Raw genomic sequence first — 14,908 nt, 5'->3', positions numbered from 1 at the left:
GTTGCAAGAGGAGAAGCGTCAGGTCTACTGGCTTTGGAGTCTGAATCAACACCTCCCCCACAGCCACAGTGACCTACATTGGGATGCTTTACTTTGTGTGTGTGATAAACTAATGTCACATGCTATGAGAATGATTCATCACAAATCTTAAGCGTAGTCTGACAAACAGATCTTGAAAATCTTACAAAGTCACTTTATGTCTTTAGAGGCTGATTTGTTTGCAGGTGCCAGATTTTCCCTTTATTTTCTTGCATTTTTTGTTTTTCAGTTTTTGTCGGCAGGGTGTCATTTTCTCCCTCTGCTCGGTATTCCCTGGAACATGGCCGGAACATTTCCATTTCAAAGCAGCACTGGAGTCTGTAAATCAGCGTGCGTGCGTGTGTGTAAATGTGACAGTGCACACACGTGTGTATGCGTATGCGCACGCACCTGTTTGTGTGTGTGCGTGCACATCAGCGCTTGAGTTTGAATGTGTGTCAGGCTGCTGAACTCTGTGATGAGGACAGCTCTCTGACTTTTTCTGCTCAAATATTCAGTGACATCTCTGTTCGCCTCTTACCCAAAAGCAAAACTGTTATCTTTTATACACTCTTCAAAGGCACACAAATGAAACAGGAGAGGAAATGCACTTTTTCTTTCCTCAGGGAGGAAGTAAGTGAGGTGAATAATGGACAGAGAGAAAAAAAAAAACACAAAGTCCTCAGCTGTCCATTATAAAACATACTTTTTACCTTCAGGGAAAGGTGTTTGTGCTTGAGTTGGCATTTCTCTGCAGCTCTATGTGTGCATAAGTTCCTCTTCTGTGTGTGCATGGTTTGAACAGTTTGTATTTTTCCAGCTTCCTGTGAAGAGCCAACCCTTTCTAATTATCAGCAAGCCTGACTGATGTTTTAAGTGCAGCCATAACAAGGAAAGCACCCATCAGACGGCTAAAACTAATTGAGCACAAATCTTTGTAGTCATTAAAATAAGTACTATCTTGGTGAATATGCGTCTGCATGTGTGCGCGCCCAAAACACTTAAAATGCATATTATGAGGCATGGGCAAGACTAATGTGAAGATTATGTTCTTAACCATGAAAGGATTAAGTAGCAATAACACAAATTGGACATGCCATTTTCACCTGTTCCTCATTCTGCTGAGGTGCGCAGTGCGCCTAAGTAAGATTACTCTGGCCACAAGAAAGTACTTAATGCTTTTATGGTTGATATTTTGTCTCTTTATGACTAATCGTTATTTTTATTTTTTGCATTATTGTGGAGCAATGAGACCTTTGAAAGTGTTTTTCCTACCCTCAAATCAGCAATGGCTGACAAAGCACAGGATACTTGTTTTAATTGGTATGTTTGTTGGGTTTAATTGTTCTTTATCCATTCAAATAAATGGGTTTTCCCTTATTTTTCATGGCCCATGCTTGAATAAAAGTGAAGCAGTTCTCTACCTGTTTTTCCCTTTTTTCCTTCCTGTCTGTGCAGCCGGAACTGAAAGATTCATGTAATCTTTTGGAGCTAAAGACACAAAACATATAATTTAGGATGTGTGTAATTTGCTGAATTTCTGGAGACGACGCTGACTGATGATGTATGTCTCCTACTTGCATTAGCGCTCTTTGCTCTTCGCATTTTGGTGCATTGTATTCTCCTTCCCTATCATCCTTTTCCCAGCTGAAACACACATGAATGAATGATGAATGTGTTTACAAAATATATGTGGGAGTGTGCATGTGTCTGTGTGATGTGTAGCCGTGGAGTGAAGGTGGGAGTGGGCGTAATATAAGGGGCCTCAAAAACCCAAGCACATAAATAACAAATGCATGTAAAACAGAGGGAGTGAAACAGCAAGCCTGAAAGATGAAAGAGAATAAGGAAGTGGCAAAAGATGGAGTGTTTCTCACTGGGGGCTACAGCTCAGCTCGCTCTGTCTTTCTCGACATTTCCCCAGTACAATAAGTTATGTTTATCTTCTCAGCTAATTTTACATATTTTCCTCAACGTTAGCAAGTTTGTGCAGAAGTGGATGCCTGTGTGATCTGCTGTATCTTTATATATCTTTTATTTCTCCATGAAATTATTTCAGTTGAAGTGCAATAAAGAAAGAAAAGAGGCAGGTGAAAGCCTTGCACGCACAGGATGTACCTCATTGGTGAGAGTGAATCAGTCCAGTCAACGCCCGCGGCGCCGGCAGTGAATGTTGTCCTTCTCAGCAATAATCTTCAGCCTGAAAGGAATTTATAGGACAGGAAATGCCAAGAAAAAGAAAATCCTTACCGAGACTTTTAGGGTCATCTATCCAGACAACAGGGAGCTCAACTGATAACGTATCACAGTCAGCATCCGGGTAAATGAGCCACAAAGTTCAACACAGTATGTCTAACACTGGCAGGTTAATGCTAAATTCTATGTAAGCCTTTGGTGTGCTAAAGGAAACGCTTCCACTGGACACACTGCTGCGTATCATCAGGCATGTTAGGTGCATCAAAGGTGTTAAGTGCTTCTAATTTCCCTTTGCACAGTTATTTACCCTCAGTCTGTTTAACTGACATAATTTTCTATGTTTCCCTGAATTACTTTTAACCACTGTCAGAGTGCTCCGAACATACGTGCAAACATCAAAAACACACAAAACAAAACATGTATTAGAAAATCCCATAATTATATGTCTAAGAAGACAGAGAGGAGGAAGAGGACCTAGCTGAGGAAGCAATTACAAGAGCTCTGATTGAATTTGCCACCAAACCCTTCACTACATTTTTAAATGCTCTAACTGGGATCAATGTATCTCGCTGCTGATCTGTCTGCAAGTGCTTCCAGGCTGCAGGAGCAGAGAACATGAAGTCTGTCTGCCCACTGCACTGTGAGCCTTAGGGAGGGACAGTCAGAGCGCATCATACGGGCGCGAACAATAGTTACTACTTTTGATTGAGATGCACCCACAAAGATAAAGGGTGGAGCAGTCCGAGGATGGATTAATAAATAAATATGCCTTGATAATATTTTATGAGTTGCATATTCACAATTCACAACAGTCCTCTTAGTTTACAAAGCACTTGCTGGTCTGGCTCCACAATGCGTTTTAGACATGCTGTCGGTTTAAAATCCCAGCAGATCCTTTGGGACACAAGGTGGAAATCTCCTCCATGTGCTCTGGGCCTTTTCAAAGTGAGGTGGCATTCAGCATTTAACAGCCTGCCTGCTGATCTCAGACTTGCTCCAACACTGTGAGCTTTTCCTTCTCAGCCAAGCATTTTCTTAAATGAATGCTCTGTGTTTGTGCTGTATATATGTGTGTATGTATGGGTGTACCTTTCTGTGCATTTATGTGTAGGTATGCATGGGTGTCTTTGCTTGTAGAAAGAAAACTGAATGACCCTTGCCTCACTCTTCCCTTTCTAAGTGCGTAGGAGAACGTATGATGGCTGCAAAACTTGCAAAAAATGTGAAAGGTGTTTGGTTTGTCCATTCTCTGCTACTTTAGAAACATGGCTGTGCAGCCTGGTGTCATTCCTAGGACACACGTCTTGTTGTGTCTTGCTAACATGTGAAATGTGATTGACATATCTGACCTGACACTTTGATTATTGCTCTTTAATAAGGACGTAAACTAGAAAGATTTTAAATTACATTTCACAGACGAATAATAAAATACACCTCTTTACCAAGTGTTGCACCAACAACATCAGACTGAATGACTGGAGATGGATAGATTAGTATCATCAGATCCTTCCCACTCATTCCAAACTGCATGAATACTTCTAACTCTCTAACACACATTTCTCCATGTTCACATACATAAATCAAACCGAGTGAGGCTCATAAAACTGTTATGTTTGGCAATTATATTACAGCTTCTCGTACAGTGATTTCCAGAAGCTTTCCTGCAGGAATTTGAGACTAGCTCATAGTTACTTTCCAACACCAGCCAGGAATGGATCAATGAATGGTCCTGGGCTGTGTCTGCTAAATGCAACATGTCACTGTGCTGCTTTGTGGTCTATCGCTGTTACTGTCAGTGGAGCCCTTGTTGCTGAGGAACCGGCACAGGCTGACATATTTTTAAATATTTCTCCCTCTTAAGTTTGCATCAAGTCATGTGTAAAGAGGAGAAAGGAGCTGCAGGAGAAATTAATTTTCCTCTGGGCCTTAATGTTTGAATTAACTGTCTATTCTCCCTGCTTTGGCTTTCATGTCGGCTCAGGAACAACTATTTTGTTTGTGTGCTCTTGGTTAATATAGTGTTAGACTCTACTGACAGTTCACTGTATATATGAGTAAGTGTGTGCGTGTATGTGTGTTGGGAAAAGAGAAACCAGGCCACATCCCCTGGGGAGCCAGACTGAGGCTCATATCCAATGCTCTTTATGAAAGAGAGCTGTCCCCCCTGTCAGATCTCTCTATCTCTCTTCTCCCTTTATATTCGTCTTTTTCTTTTCTCTCACATCTACTCACCCCTCCAGCTCACTCCCCTGTATTTCATTCATCTGGCTCTCCGTATCTTTCCTCAGAATCTATCAGGATTTCACTTTGAACTGGTTCCTACACCCCCCTCTCTCTCTCCGTACATGTCCACAGCATTCAAGATGAAATTGAAATTCTTGCCTTACGGCTAAAACAGGCGCCTTGACTCATGAGTTATCTCTCACAGCCAATGAAATCACTCCAGAAAGTCTTGCAATTGGTCTTGCAAATTTCGGATGATTAGAAGATCGGTTAATAAGAACAGTTAACAACCTGTGTGCTTTTAGAAGGGACAAGCAGGACTGGCGAATCATTCAGTGATGCTGTTTTTCCATATCTGTGAACAAAGGAAAAGTCTTTCCCCTGGATTTTCCAGTCACTGTCTGATATCAGCCTGTGACATGATCTTACACCTTTCAGGGCTGGAGCGCCTGCTGCATTGCAAAAGCTCTGTGCAATTTCCGCAGCTTACTCAGTTTTTAACACAGGCATGTCCCTTTTCTTCCTATCAGCAGTTCTTATCTTTTGTCCCTCCGCTCTTGTCCCTCCTCATAGTGTCACCGTGGCGATGGGGGGGGGGTCAGCGGTTGCTCATTGGTGTGGCGCCAGATAGGAAGCAGCTGACCACTGTGTAGGAAGTGGACAATAAAGGACACACTGAACCGCAGGCTAGAAAAAAGTATGTGAGTGTGTGTGTCAGTAAATGTGTATGTCGTAGTGTTTAAATATATAGACCATTGTTTTCAGTGGTGCCATGTGGAGCGAAGGGTAAAACCCTGCTAACTACACTTAGTACTGACTTTATTTCAGCAAAACTTCATCACTACATAATAAATGAATGGTTCATAGCACAGCCAAATACTCTAGTGTAGTTGTGAACATATATGAAGATGTGTGTTTATCATATTTGACACCATACCTTCTCTTATGATGCATCAATAACTGGTGAATCAACAGCTAATAAATGCTTGATAACTCAATACAAGAACAAATTATCTTTATGAGTTTTAAACATATTCATAGCACTTTGAAACCTGCCTGAGAATGGTTTGCATGTATACATATTTTGTGTATAGATAGTTAATAAATGAGATTTGTTCATGGGTGTGATCACACAGCTACGTTAGACTAGTGTTTCAAGCACACATTAGCCATTTATACAACTAATCTAAGCCTGAAAAATGTACTTATAACCACATTATAGTGTCCTATAAACATTTCTTATGTGTTCTTGTGTCTTTAAAAAAGATATAGGGGCCATGAATTCATAATCTTTTATCATTATTAACAGAGAAATTCCACATGCATTTTAAGGCAAAAATAAAACCTAAAACTGCATTTGATACAGATGAATTAGTAGATTCTGTTGCTAAAATGATGTTCAGTAGCTGCTGCTTGGTCTGATGGTCATATCTGAGATCACAGTCTTTTATTGCTGCATGTGCTGTATCACATATTACCTTATAGGGTAATAGAGTAAATATAAACTGTGATTTCACATCTGAAGCACAGATGAGGCAAAGGGAAATGATTGGCATGCCATGAGCCGCCCGAGAGACAAAAGACAGAAACAAAGCACGTCTGTAAATAGTGCCGCTGTATGTCTGTGTGCTCTCTGTGGCTCCTGCAGACTTCCTTATCTGAGAGGCATCGCTTGGATCGCTCCTCTGAAGTCAAAGCTTCCCATTGTTCCTGGAAAGGGTGGAATTTCACAGCTGGCTCAATGGGACTGACACAGAGGGGTACCCAGGGCAAAGTAAAGGTCTGATATAGACCCACACAGGGAAGGACAGCAGACAATGGCAAAGTATTGAGCATGATGAGCTACCTATGAGCCAGCTGTGTCAAACCATCACGCTTACAAAGGCAATACACATAAAAATTACATTATAAACAAGCTTTCCTATGATCTTACATTATTTGGAGCAAAAGCTGAATTATTGATCGTAAAGGATCCTTTCAAATATAAATTTACCTCAGAGGAATTTCAAAAGCTCATGATGAAACTATTGAACTGGTGACATCAAGATAATCACAGAAGCACTGCTTGGATCAGTCGCCTGCAGGAAGAGAAGGAGTTTTATCATTCAGTGTACTTTCAAAGGAGACACACCACAGGCTGAATATCTACTCCCCTGCCAATCCACTGACTTCGCCTTGAAATTCTGAATTTAGCAGACTTTGGGAGAATCAAAACCTGCAACAACAACAACAACAACAACAACAACAACAACAACAACAACAACAAAAAACAACCCAAACGAATAAAGACACTTTTTGTGTTGCAAAACTTTACAGCTTGTTCAACTTTCCTCTCTCATCGGTCGGACATTGTGTCTTTATGAACAGTGGAGTGGTTTCACTCTATTTTGAGCAAATTAACAGGCGCAATATCACCTCCAGGATTTATGCCCTGGGTGCAAGCAAGAAAGGCCGTGTTGTGGTGGATGAGGCGCTGCCGCCGAGGTTGAGTTTATGGTAAACTTGATACATGCTGTACTGAATTTGGCCAGCCAAAAACGTAGAGCAGTGTGCTACTCACAGTCAGAAGTACTGTCTCCTGATAAGGCAATTTACACATTAATGCATTTCAAGGTTTTTAGAGGGAAGTGCATTTGGAAAAATGATTAGAGTATATGCAGGTGCAGACAGGCATTAAATAAATAAATAAATAAATAAATAAATAAATAAATAAAGGGCATGTAGAGGATCTTGCGTCACATTTTCTCCACTTCTAATAGTCCCCAAATGCCACTTTATCACCTTTTCTTGCACATTGGGTCACTGGGGGCACTTTATCTTGTTTTATTCTCCATAGGGACATCAGTTTTTTTCCAAACATGGGTCACTCTTGACTCAGTAGCAAATAATGCTGAAGGAGTCGAGCTGATGTGTTAATGAGGATGACTCCACCTGCTGATATGAATCACCTTGATAACAATGCTTTTTCCCACCTCTGTGCTAAATTACACAAAGTTCCTTTGGTTACTAAAATTGCAGAAAAACAAACGTGTTGACCGCCTGCATTCGCGCCCTGAAGTGAAAACATGCAAATCACCAAAACTGGAGTTGAAGTGTGCACATAAGAAGAAGTGTGTGCGTGTGTGTGTGTGTGTGTGTGTGTGTGTGTGTGTGTGTGTGTGTGTGTGTGTGTGTGTGTGTGTGTGTATGGATGTGTGTGTGCGTATCTTTTTTATTCCTGCCTTTGTGTTTTCTGGGAAGAATAAGATCGGTATCAAGTCAAAGATGAAAAGATATGATAAAATGCCCTTCATTCTATGTCCTTAGAGACACATGACTCAGGTTCTTGTCAGTGTGTGCGTGGGTGTGTGTGTGTGTGTGAGCAGGTAATATGTCTCCGAGTAGCCCAGCTTATTCCTGTCAATCACCCATCGAAGACTGTATTACTGAAAAGGTCACGACGCTCCTGCTGAACAGACAGACGGAGAAAGAGAGCTGAATATTTTAATAATTATTGGATTAAAAGGGAAAAGGAGGTTTGCACAAAAGTCTGCCTCAGAAAGCTAAAATTCCAAATAATCCACCTGATTTCATCATTGTTTCTGAATAATAACTGTTCCGCCTTCCCCCGATCACACGTCATAACATATGTTCGCACATCAGCGCGACATACACAACATGCTTGACAAGTTTTTTGATCTACATTCTTGGTTTGTCCGTGTGTGACTCGAACAGAATGTCTCTTTGGGTTTCCTACCCAACCCTGCTCAGACTGGAGTGAATCACTTTCTCAGGTATGTAGCACCTGTTAGGGCCGCTGAAGGCAGGGCCGCTGTCTTACTTCATCCTGTTTCTAAGCAATGTAGTCATGAGGTTGAGCCATCAGTCACAGCAGACAGTCTAAACAGGTCACAAGGTAGGGTGAAATAACACAGTACTTCATATACTACACGTAGTTTGTGTGATCGACTTTAAAAACAGTAAAATATTCAAAGTGTTTTGCGCTCGCGACTTTTGACACATCACATGGTTGAATTTTCCTTCTGACCACCATGCAATCTTATTCATTTTATTTTTTTCTTCATGCTTAGGAGGTCAGGAATTGAATTACAATCTGGATTACATCTTGATGCAAAACTGTCCATGTACTTGCCTTCAGCTATCATGAGATTTACATCATGCAAAATACTGATTACATGCAATGTCTGAAACCAGCAAACACCAAATAAACACCACAGGCCATGCTAATATTCACTCCAGTGCAATGTCGTACTGCATATGACACATTCGCCCCGACCTGTCGCATGATAAATGAGTTCTCACAGCTCCTGTTCGTCCTCTCCCTTCAGCCGTCAGGTGATTGGCTGACAGATGAGCTTGTTAAAATTTGCAGCCAAATGCTCCACATTCCTCTGCTACCTTTCAGGAACAAAAGAACAAACATCACATGATGCTAATACTGTAATATTCTTCTCTACTCCTTTCAAAGTTATGTGCTGAGGCGCATGTCTGGGACAAACTCTCTCAGAAAACACACCCACCATGAGTTGACCTCAGTCCTGACAACAACCTCATCTTGAATGTAGAATTACAGAAGAGGACACGTTAGATAGTGTTCACCTGTGTTGGTGCGATGCTTGTCTACATTTTGAGCTGCTACAACAGTGTGTAACACTCTTTATGCATGCATCCATATCAATGAAAATAACAAACCTTGATTCAGTCTCTATATATAATAATATTCATTGTCTACGCTCACACATACCATCCGCACATCACACCACCTGTCACATGCCACATCACGCACTCATCAGGTGGTGAACAAGTCACTCAACCACGACACCTCTGCAACCAATCCGAGACGTCTCCCCACACCTCACTGCCTCGTGTTTGCACATTTTGGTTGATCCCACTTGTCCGGTTCTGTTTGCCTGTGGTCAGATTGGGAAAGCTCCAAATCATGCAAGGAAATGAAAAACTGCTAAAGATAGATAAAGGATGAACTTTCAAGCTCAGCATTAAGTATTTCAAAAGAAATGCAAAAATACTGCCTGTGTTTGATGAATATCATCAAAATGAACTATTTTCATACTTCTCAACATGGGTTTGAAGTAGTAAAAAACTCATCTTTATATCATGAAATCACATTTTGCAGTCGACATTAAGTCAAAACCTGAGGTGAGAGAGCAGCTGACTTTGACATTTTCTCACACCTTGCTATCAAAGTCAAATATATCTGAACATGCGTGTCCCAGTAGCCCTTGCTGGCTGTCATAGACACCTTGAACCCTGTTCTACTGAAACACCAATATCTGCGCTTTGCAGAGAAAAGGGGAGTTTCTGTGTCCCGCTGTGAGGTGACCATATAAAGGTGATATGTTTAGAAGCAGGCAGTGCTCAACACATGTTTGTTTTTATGTAACGCATTACATAAACCGCTTGGCCATTGTATTTGAAATGTGCTGCACAAACAAACTTGCCCTGCCTTGTCTAAATAGCCTTGAACAGGGGGTGGACAAAATACCAGGAATTCTTGACATCAGGCCACAATAGCCAACACAATTTTTGCCAGTGAAAGTGCTCAGCTCTACGGTTATTTTTAAGTCCTTAATTAGTGGTGTAATTGTAGTGGATTGCATTATACTGTGATAAACTTCTGTTTTTTGGTCTGCCCCATAAATGTCTGCCATCAAACAAACACAAAAATGGTCAAATGTCATTTATTTGCATTGTTGGGCTTGCTTTCATTCCTGGAATGAAACAATGGAATGGTTAAATAAATAGTTGCATAGCACCTGTCGTGCAGGTATTGCAGCTCAAGGTGCTTTATAACATAGAAATCACATGCACCAAGTGAATGCTTCACATAGGAAAAACATAGAAACATAGGACATAAAAACAGATATATAAAAAAAATAAAATTCACTAGAATAAGACGATAGAGGGTGAAAATAAAAATAAAACAATGCATAACATCAGATGGAAAATAAAACCACAGAAAACAATAAAATCACACAGAAAGCATGTAATCAAGTAAAATATGATATTTTAAAAGTGCAGCAGTGCATAACCACGAGACAAAGCACAAAAGGTTCAGGCCTCTATCAGTTAGTCGTAGGTAGTTAAAGATGAGTTTTTAGTTTAAAAAATGTTTTAGCGTGCAGAATATTGAATTTATCATGATATCAAACACTTTCATCAAACACAGTAACCCACCCCCCTCTTTTTTCTCCATTCCTGTGTCTATACAACCCAAAATTGTGCCACAACATGATGACAATGCATACTTAAAAGAAGTTATTTTTAGCCAAACAATGGAAATATGAACACTGGATTGCAAGATTGTGAAAGTCTGTGCTTCAGGAAGAGATCAAGAGTTAGGTCAGGTGAAGGGAAAAGAAATTGCATGTTATGGATTAGAGTGGCCTCTTCTCTCTGTGGCACTCAGCCTGGAGCCCATCATTCCTTCTGACCATGTAAATCTTTCTAAATAAGCCTAAGTATTCTTCTAAAACACCACTGTTTTTCACAAAAACCTCACAGAGAGAAATGATGACTGTATTTGTTGGGGACTGTTTTCAGCTGTGGATTAAGACACATTTTCACACAATTCAGCTTTAATGGCAGCAGGACAGTGTATGTGGGATCGACTCATGAAAAACAGTACAGTATGACCGTAATGGAGGAAAATGTCACTCAGTGCCATAGTGTGAGTCACTGATGTGTTTTTTAATAGTTCTTTTGTTTTCGCTCATTTCCCGACTGGCTTCAGTGTCATATTTTATGGTTCGTTGATCTGATTGGTTGAGGTTGGCCCGTCATAGACAGTGATAGACAGATGGCTCATCCAATTGTGTGCCAAGTAGTTTTTGAAAGTGTCTTTCCTTTTCTAAACAGTTTCCCAGTATGATTTCCCAGATGGTTCTGCGCAACAAACCATCTGTAGCGTCAGGTTACAGAATATCCGCTTCGTCCTTTAAAGTCAAAATTGATTTTTGAATCTGGCAAAGTCTGACGCCATTAAAGTTTTGACTTGAGTCCAAGTCACGTGAACCGACTCCACAGTGCTACAAAGTACAGAAGCTGAAGTATTTATTTTCAAGTGTCATGGCAAATGAAACATTATGTAGAATGAATCCTGAGTGAGGGAGTCTCAGTCGCTGCGCGTTGCACTCGCTGCTCCTGTTTTAGCTGACTGAGCACAGTGATGAGAGTCGGCCAGTGAGCCACTGTAATTGGTTCTCTCCTCTCCCCTTCTCTCCCTCTGTCTCCTTAGCTCAGCACTGCAGTGTTGTCAGTCCCACTGGGAGTTGTTTCATGGCTGCACTCCCTCCCACGCACGCACACACTCACACACACTACTGTACCCAGGCACACCCAAGATACACACAACCTCCCAGAAAGACACCACAATCAGTGGCACGTGAGGGTGTGTGTGCATGTGCCCCACTAGATTGCCATAGCCCGACCCCCCTTTTTCAAACACCATCACTACTAACTCCCACGCATCACACACACACACGGGCACCAACAGTAGGCAAGTGACTGTGTGTCTGCTGCTCATTAGGCGATGATAGATTCAGTAAGCTTGACTTTAGGCCCTGGGAGAGCCTTGAGGTAAAGTACGCCTAATAAGAAAGTATCACTGAAACACACACACACGTTAACAAACATGCTCACGCTCCCAAAACGGTGTTCATCACTCTATTCATTAGTCAAATGTGGGTGTCAAAGGAAGTTAATGTTATTTACTGCACCTGTCAAAAGTCAGCATTTACTTGCAGGTGGCAGTATTTCACTCATTCTCACTCATCTTGATACCATCACACACACACACACACACACGCACACACACACACACACACACACACACACACACACACACACACACACACACACACACACACACACACCATCACAACTTATACCTTGATCCTCAGTCATTCCAGCACATTTGCTTCTTGTGAATATTCACACCGAACAAATCCTGTCTGTGTGCATAAATGCCAACAATCTCACACGCAAACACGTGCCAACACAATGCACACACACTGACACAGAGACAGATATCTGCATATTATTTGAAGGACTTGTGCGCTTTGTGACAACACGTGTGCAAGGCAGGGTTACTATTTTCAGCATGGGAGAGAACTTGAGCTGGTGTATGGAGAAGCACTTTTCCCTATAGATGCTCTTTGCTGCAGCCTGTGGAAGATGAGCAGGAATATGGTTAATTTATGAAAGGGGCTCGGAGTCAAGAGCAGCTTCTTTAGAGTGGAAGACGGTGATAGAAAGCGTTGAAAGTGTCTCAGAAAACGCTGTTGCACAGCACAGAGATGCACACAGTCAGGTGCCCGCAGTGGAGGGAATTCGAGGCATCGTTCCCAGTGATGAGCTCACCTCCGGGTGTCAGTGGTCAGCCCTGTTCCTGCCCAGAAAAAACTCACCCTTGGCAAGACGACAAACCGTGATCCTGCCTATCTGATCGGATGTGTAGAGCTGAGGAGGACAGCGGAAATCAATTGTGTTTGATGCAGTGGAGACAGGTCAGGGGGCAAAGACAAAAATAGAGAGTGACAGGAAGACAGGCTGGCAGAGCCTTTTCATCACCCTCTCATCTGCACTGTTGATCTGCTCTTGCAAATGAAACTTGCTGTCAGTGTGAACACTGCTAAACTGACGGCAGAGGTGGAGATGGGACGTGGAGCGAGGATAAACAGGAGCATGATCGATTTCCACTGATGATCTTTTGCTGCCCTTTACACTGTGATTCATCTTTTGGCTGCTTAGAAAAATCCACACTGTTATTTTCCAGTGCTGTATTTTTAGGAGTTTTAAAGTGTTAAAATGAGAAACCAAAATAACGTGATAGAGAAATATATTCTCACTGCGTTCGTTTGGTTTGCGCTGCCTGTGCCGTCTCTCAGATGCACGTGTTTCATCAGAGAGTCTAGTTGAATAAAGCAGGGATGGTTTTTCTCTCTAAAAGGGCTGAAAGGGATTAGCAGAGATTTTTTTTTTTTTTACCAGGTCTGGTGCAGTATATGATCAAAACATGCCCAGTGGACCTAATTAGCAGTCTGAGATAGCAAGTGTATATTACCTCTGACCAGCACATGGGCTTAAAACAGCCTCACTTGGCTTTCTATTAAAAGTTCTCAGTCTGAAATGTGCTCTCTGATTATTCTTGGTAAACAACAAGCCTGGAAATGCATGTAAATACCAGCTGCCGTATAAGACATGCTCCTCACAAATGGAAGCTTTTTTTTTTTTGAGGAGGGTTCAGTTTTATTATATATGATACTTCACTGCATCCAGCTCACTTCGAGGAAAATCCATAATTTATGGACTTTGCTGTAATTTTGGCAATTCTCTGAACCATTTAAGAAACCTTGTTATTAGTTATTTATTAGCTGCATTTGAATCCACAAGAGCAGCGGGGACTCTTTGGGTCTTTTGGGAGATCACATAATAATTTATGTGCTATAGAGCTGTACTGTATATTTGAGTGAAAAAATGTTGCTGTTATGCTGTTATGTAAGTGTGTTGCTGCTGTCAGATTCCATAATAGCACCCTGGAGTCCTTACAGCTTTGTGAGGAGATGTTTCGGCAAAGTAGTTTTGTTGTCTTCCTCAATCTTATGACTAGATTCAATGAAGTAAACCACTGGAGCCTATACTCTAAAAGCCAAAATAGCCTTTATGTACCTTGATTCTGTGGACTAAATGCAGAGAGGCAAGTATTAAAAATGCACTTAATGGCTCAAACAATCCTTTATGCAATTAGAAGCATTTGAGGGTTAAAAACAACTCCAAGGACTACAGATGTTGCCTTGGGAAACATCCTCAATAAAACCAGTTGCAGTGTATAAAGTTTGAAAGAGGATTTTATAGGCAAATTTAATTGTAAGGAAATGCCAGTTAAATAAAAAAAAAACAAAGCGGTTTTCTGGAGAAGAAATCTGTCATTTGCTTCCTTTGGTAAATTGCAGGCCGCTCTCAGTTTTCATGCAGCTGGGTGCATAGCCCAGTTCACCAATCATTGTTCTGTGTCATTACCGCTGAGTCGCTGTTGATGGGGCCTCTGACTGATCCTGATTACAGTGAATACTGCACAGTCATTGTTTCCCCTCCAAGGAGAACTGCATCTGTCTCAATATGAAGCCGAAGCAAACCGACTCGCTCGCTGCGTAATAAGAGTTTAATTTCCGCTGAATGCTTACCACATATGTCGCCGAGTGTTATTAAGAAATACCCTTTAATTTCCACAGTGAGTGGAGGCGATGTTTGTTCCCATTAAATGATCTGCTTCTTAACCTAACCTTTCTAATTGAATCTGTCTTGATCAATACAGTAACAGCCGATGTAATTGCATTGTATTGAATTAAACACTCCATCAAACTGATTTAATATCTTTTATGACTTTCCGGCAAATAGTGCATTTACTTTTGCAAAGTCAGTAGTACAAAGTAGATGTTGTTCAGTTAAGTTA

This window comes from Chaetodon trifascialis, chromosome 19 (genome assembly GCF_039877785.1).
Source record: "Chaetodon trifascialis isolate fChaTrf1 chromosome 19, fChaTrf1.hap1, whole genome shotgun sequence".
Classification (NCBI taxonomy): domain Eukaryota; kingdom Metazoa; phylum Chordata; class Actinopteri; order Chaetodontiformes; family Chaetodontidae; genus Chaetodon; species Chaetodon trifascialis.
This window is presented reverse-complemented; position numbering follows the sequence as displayed.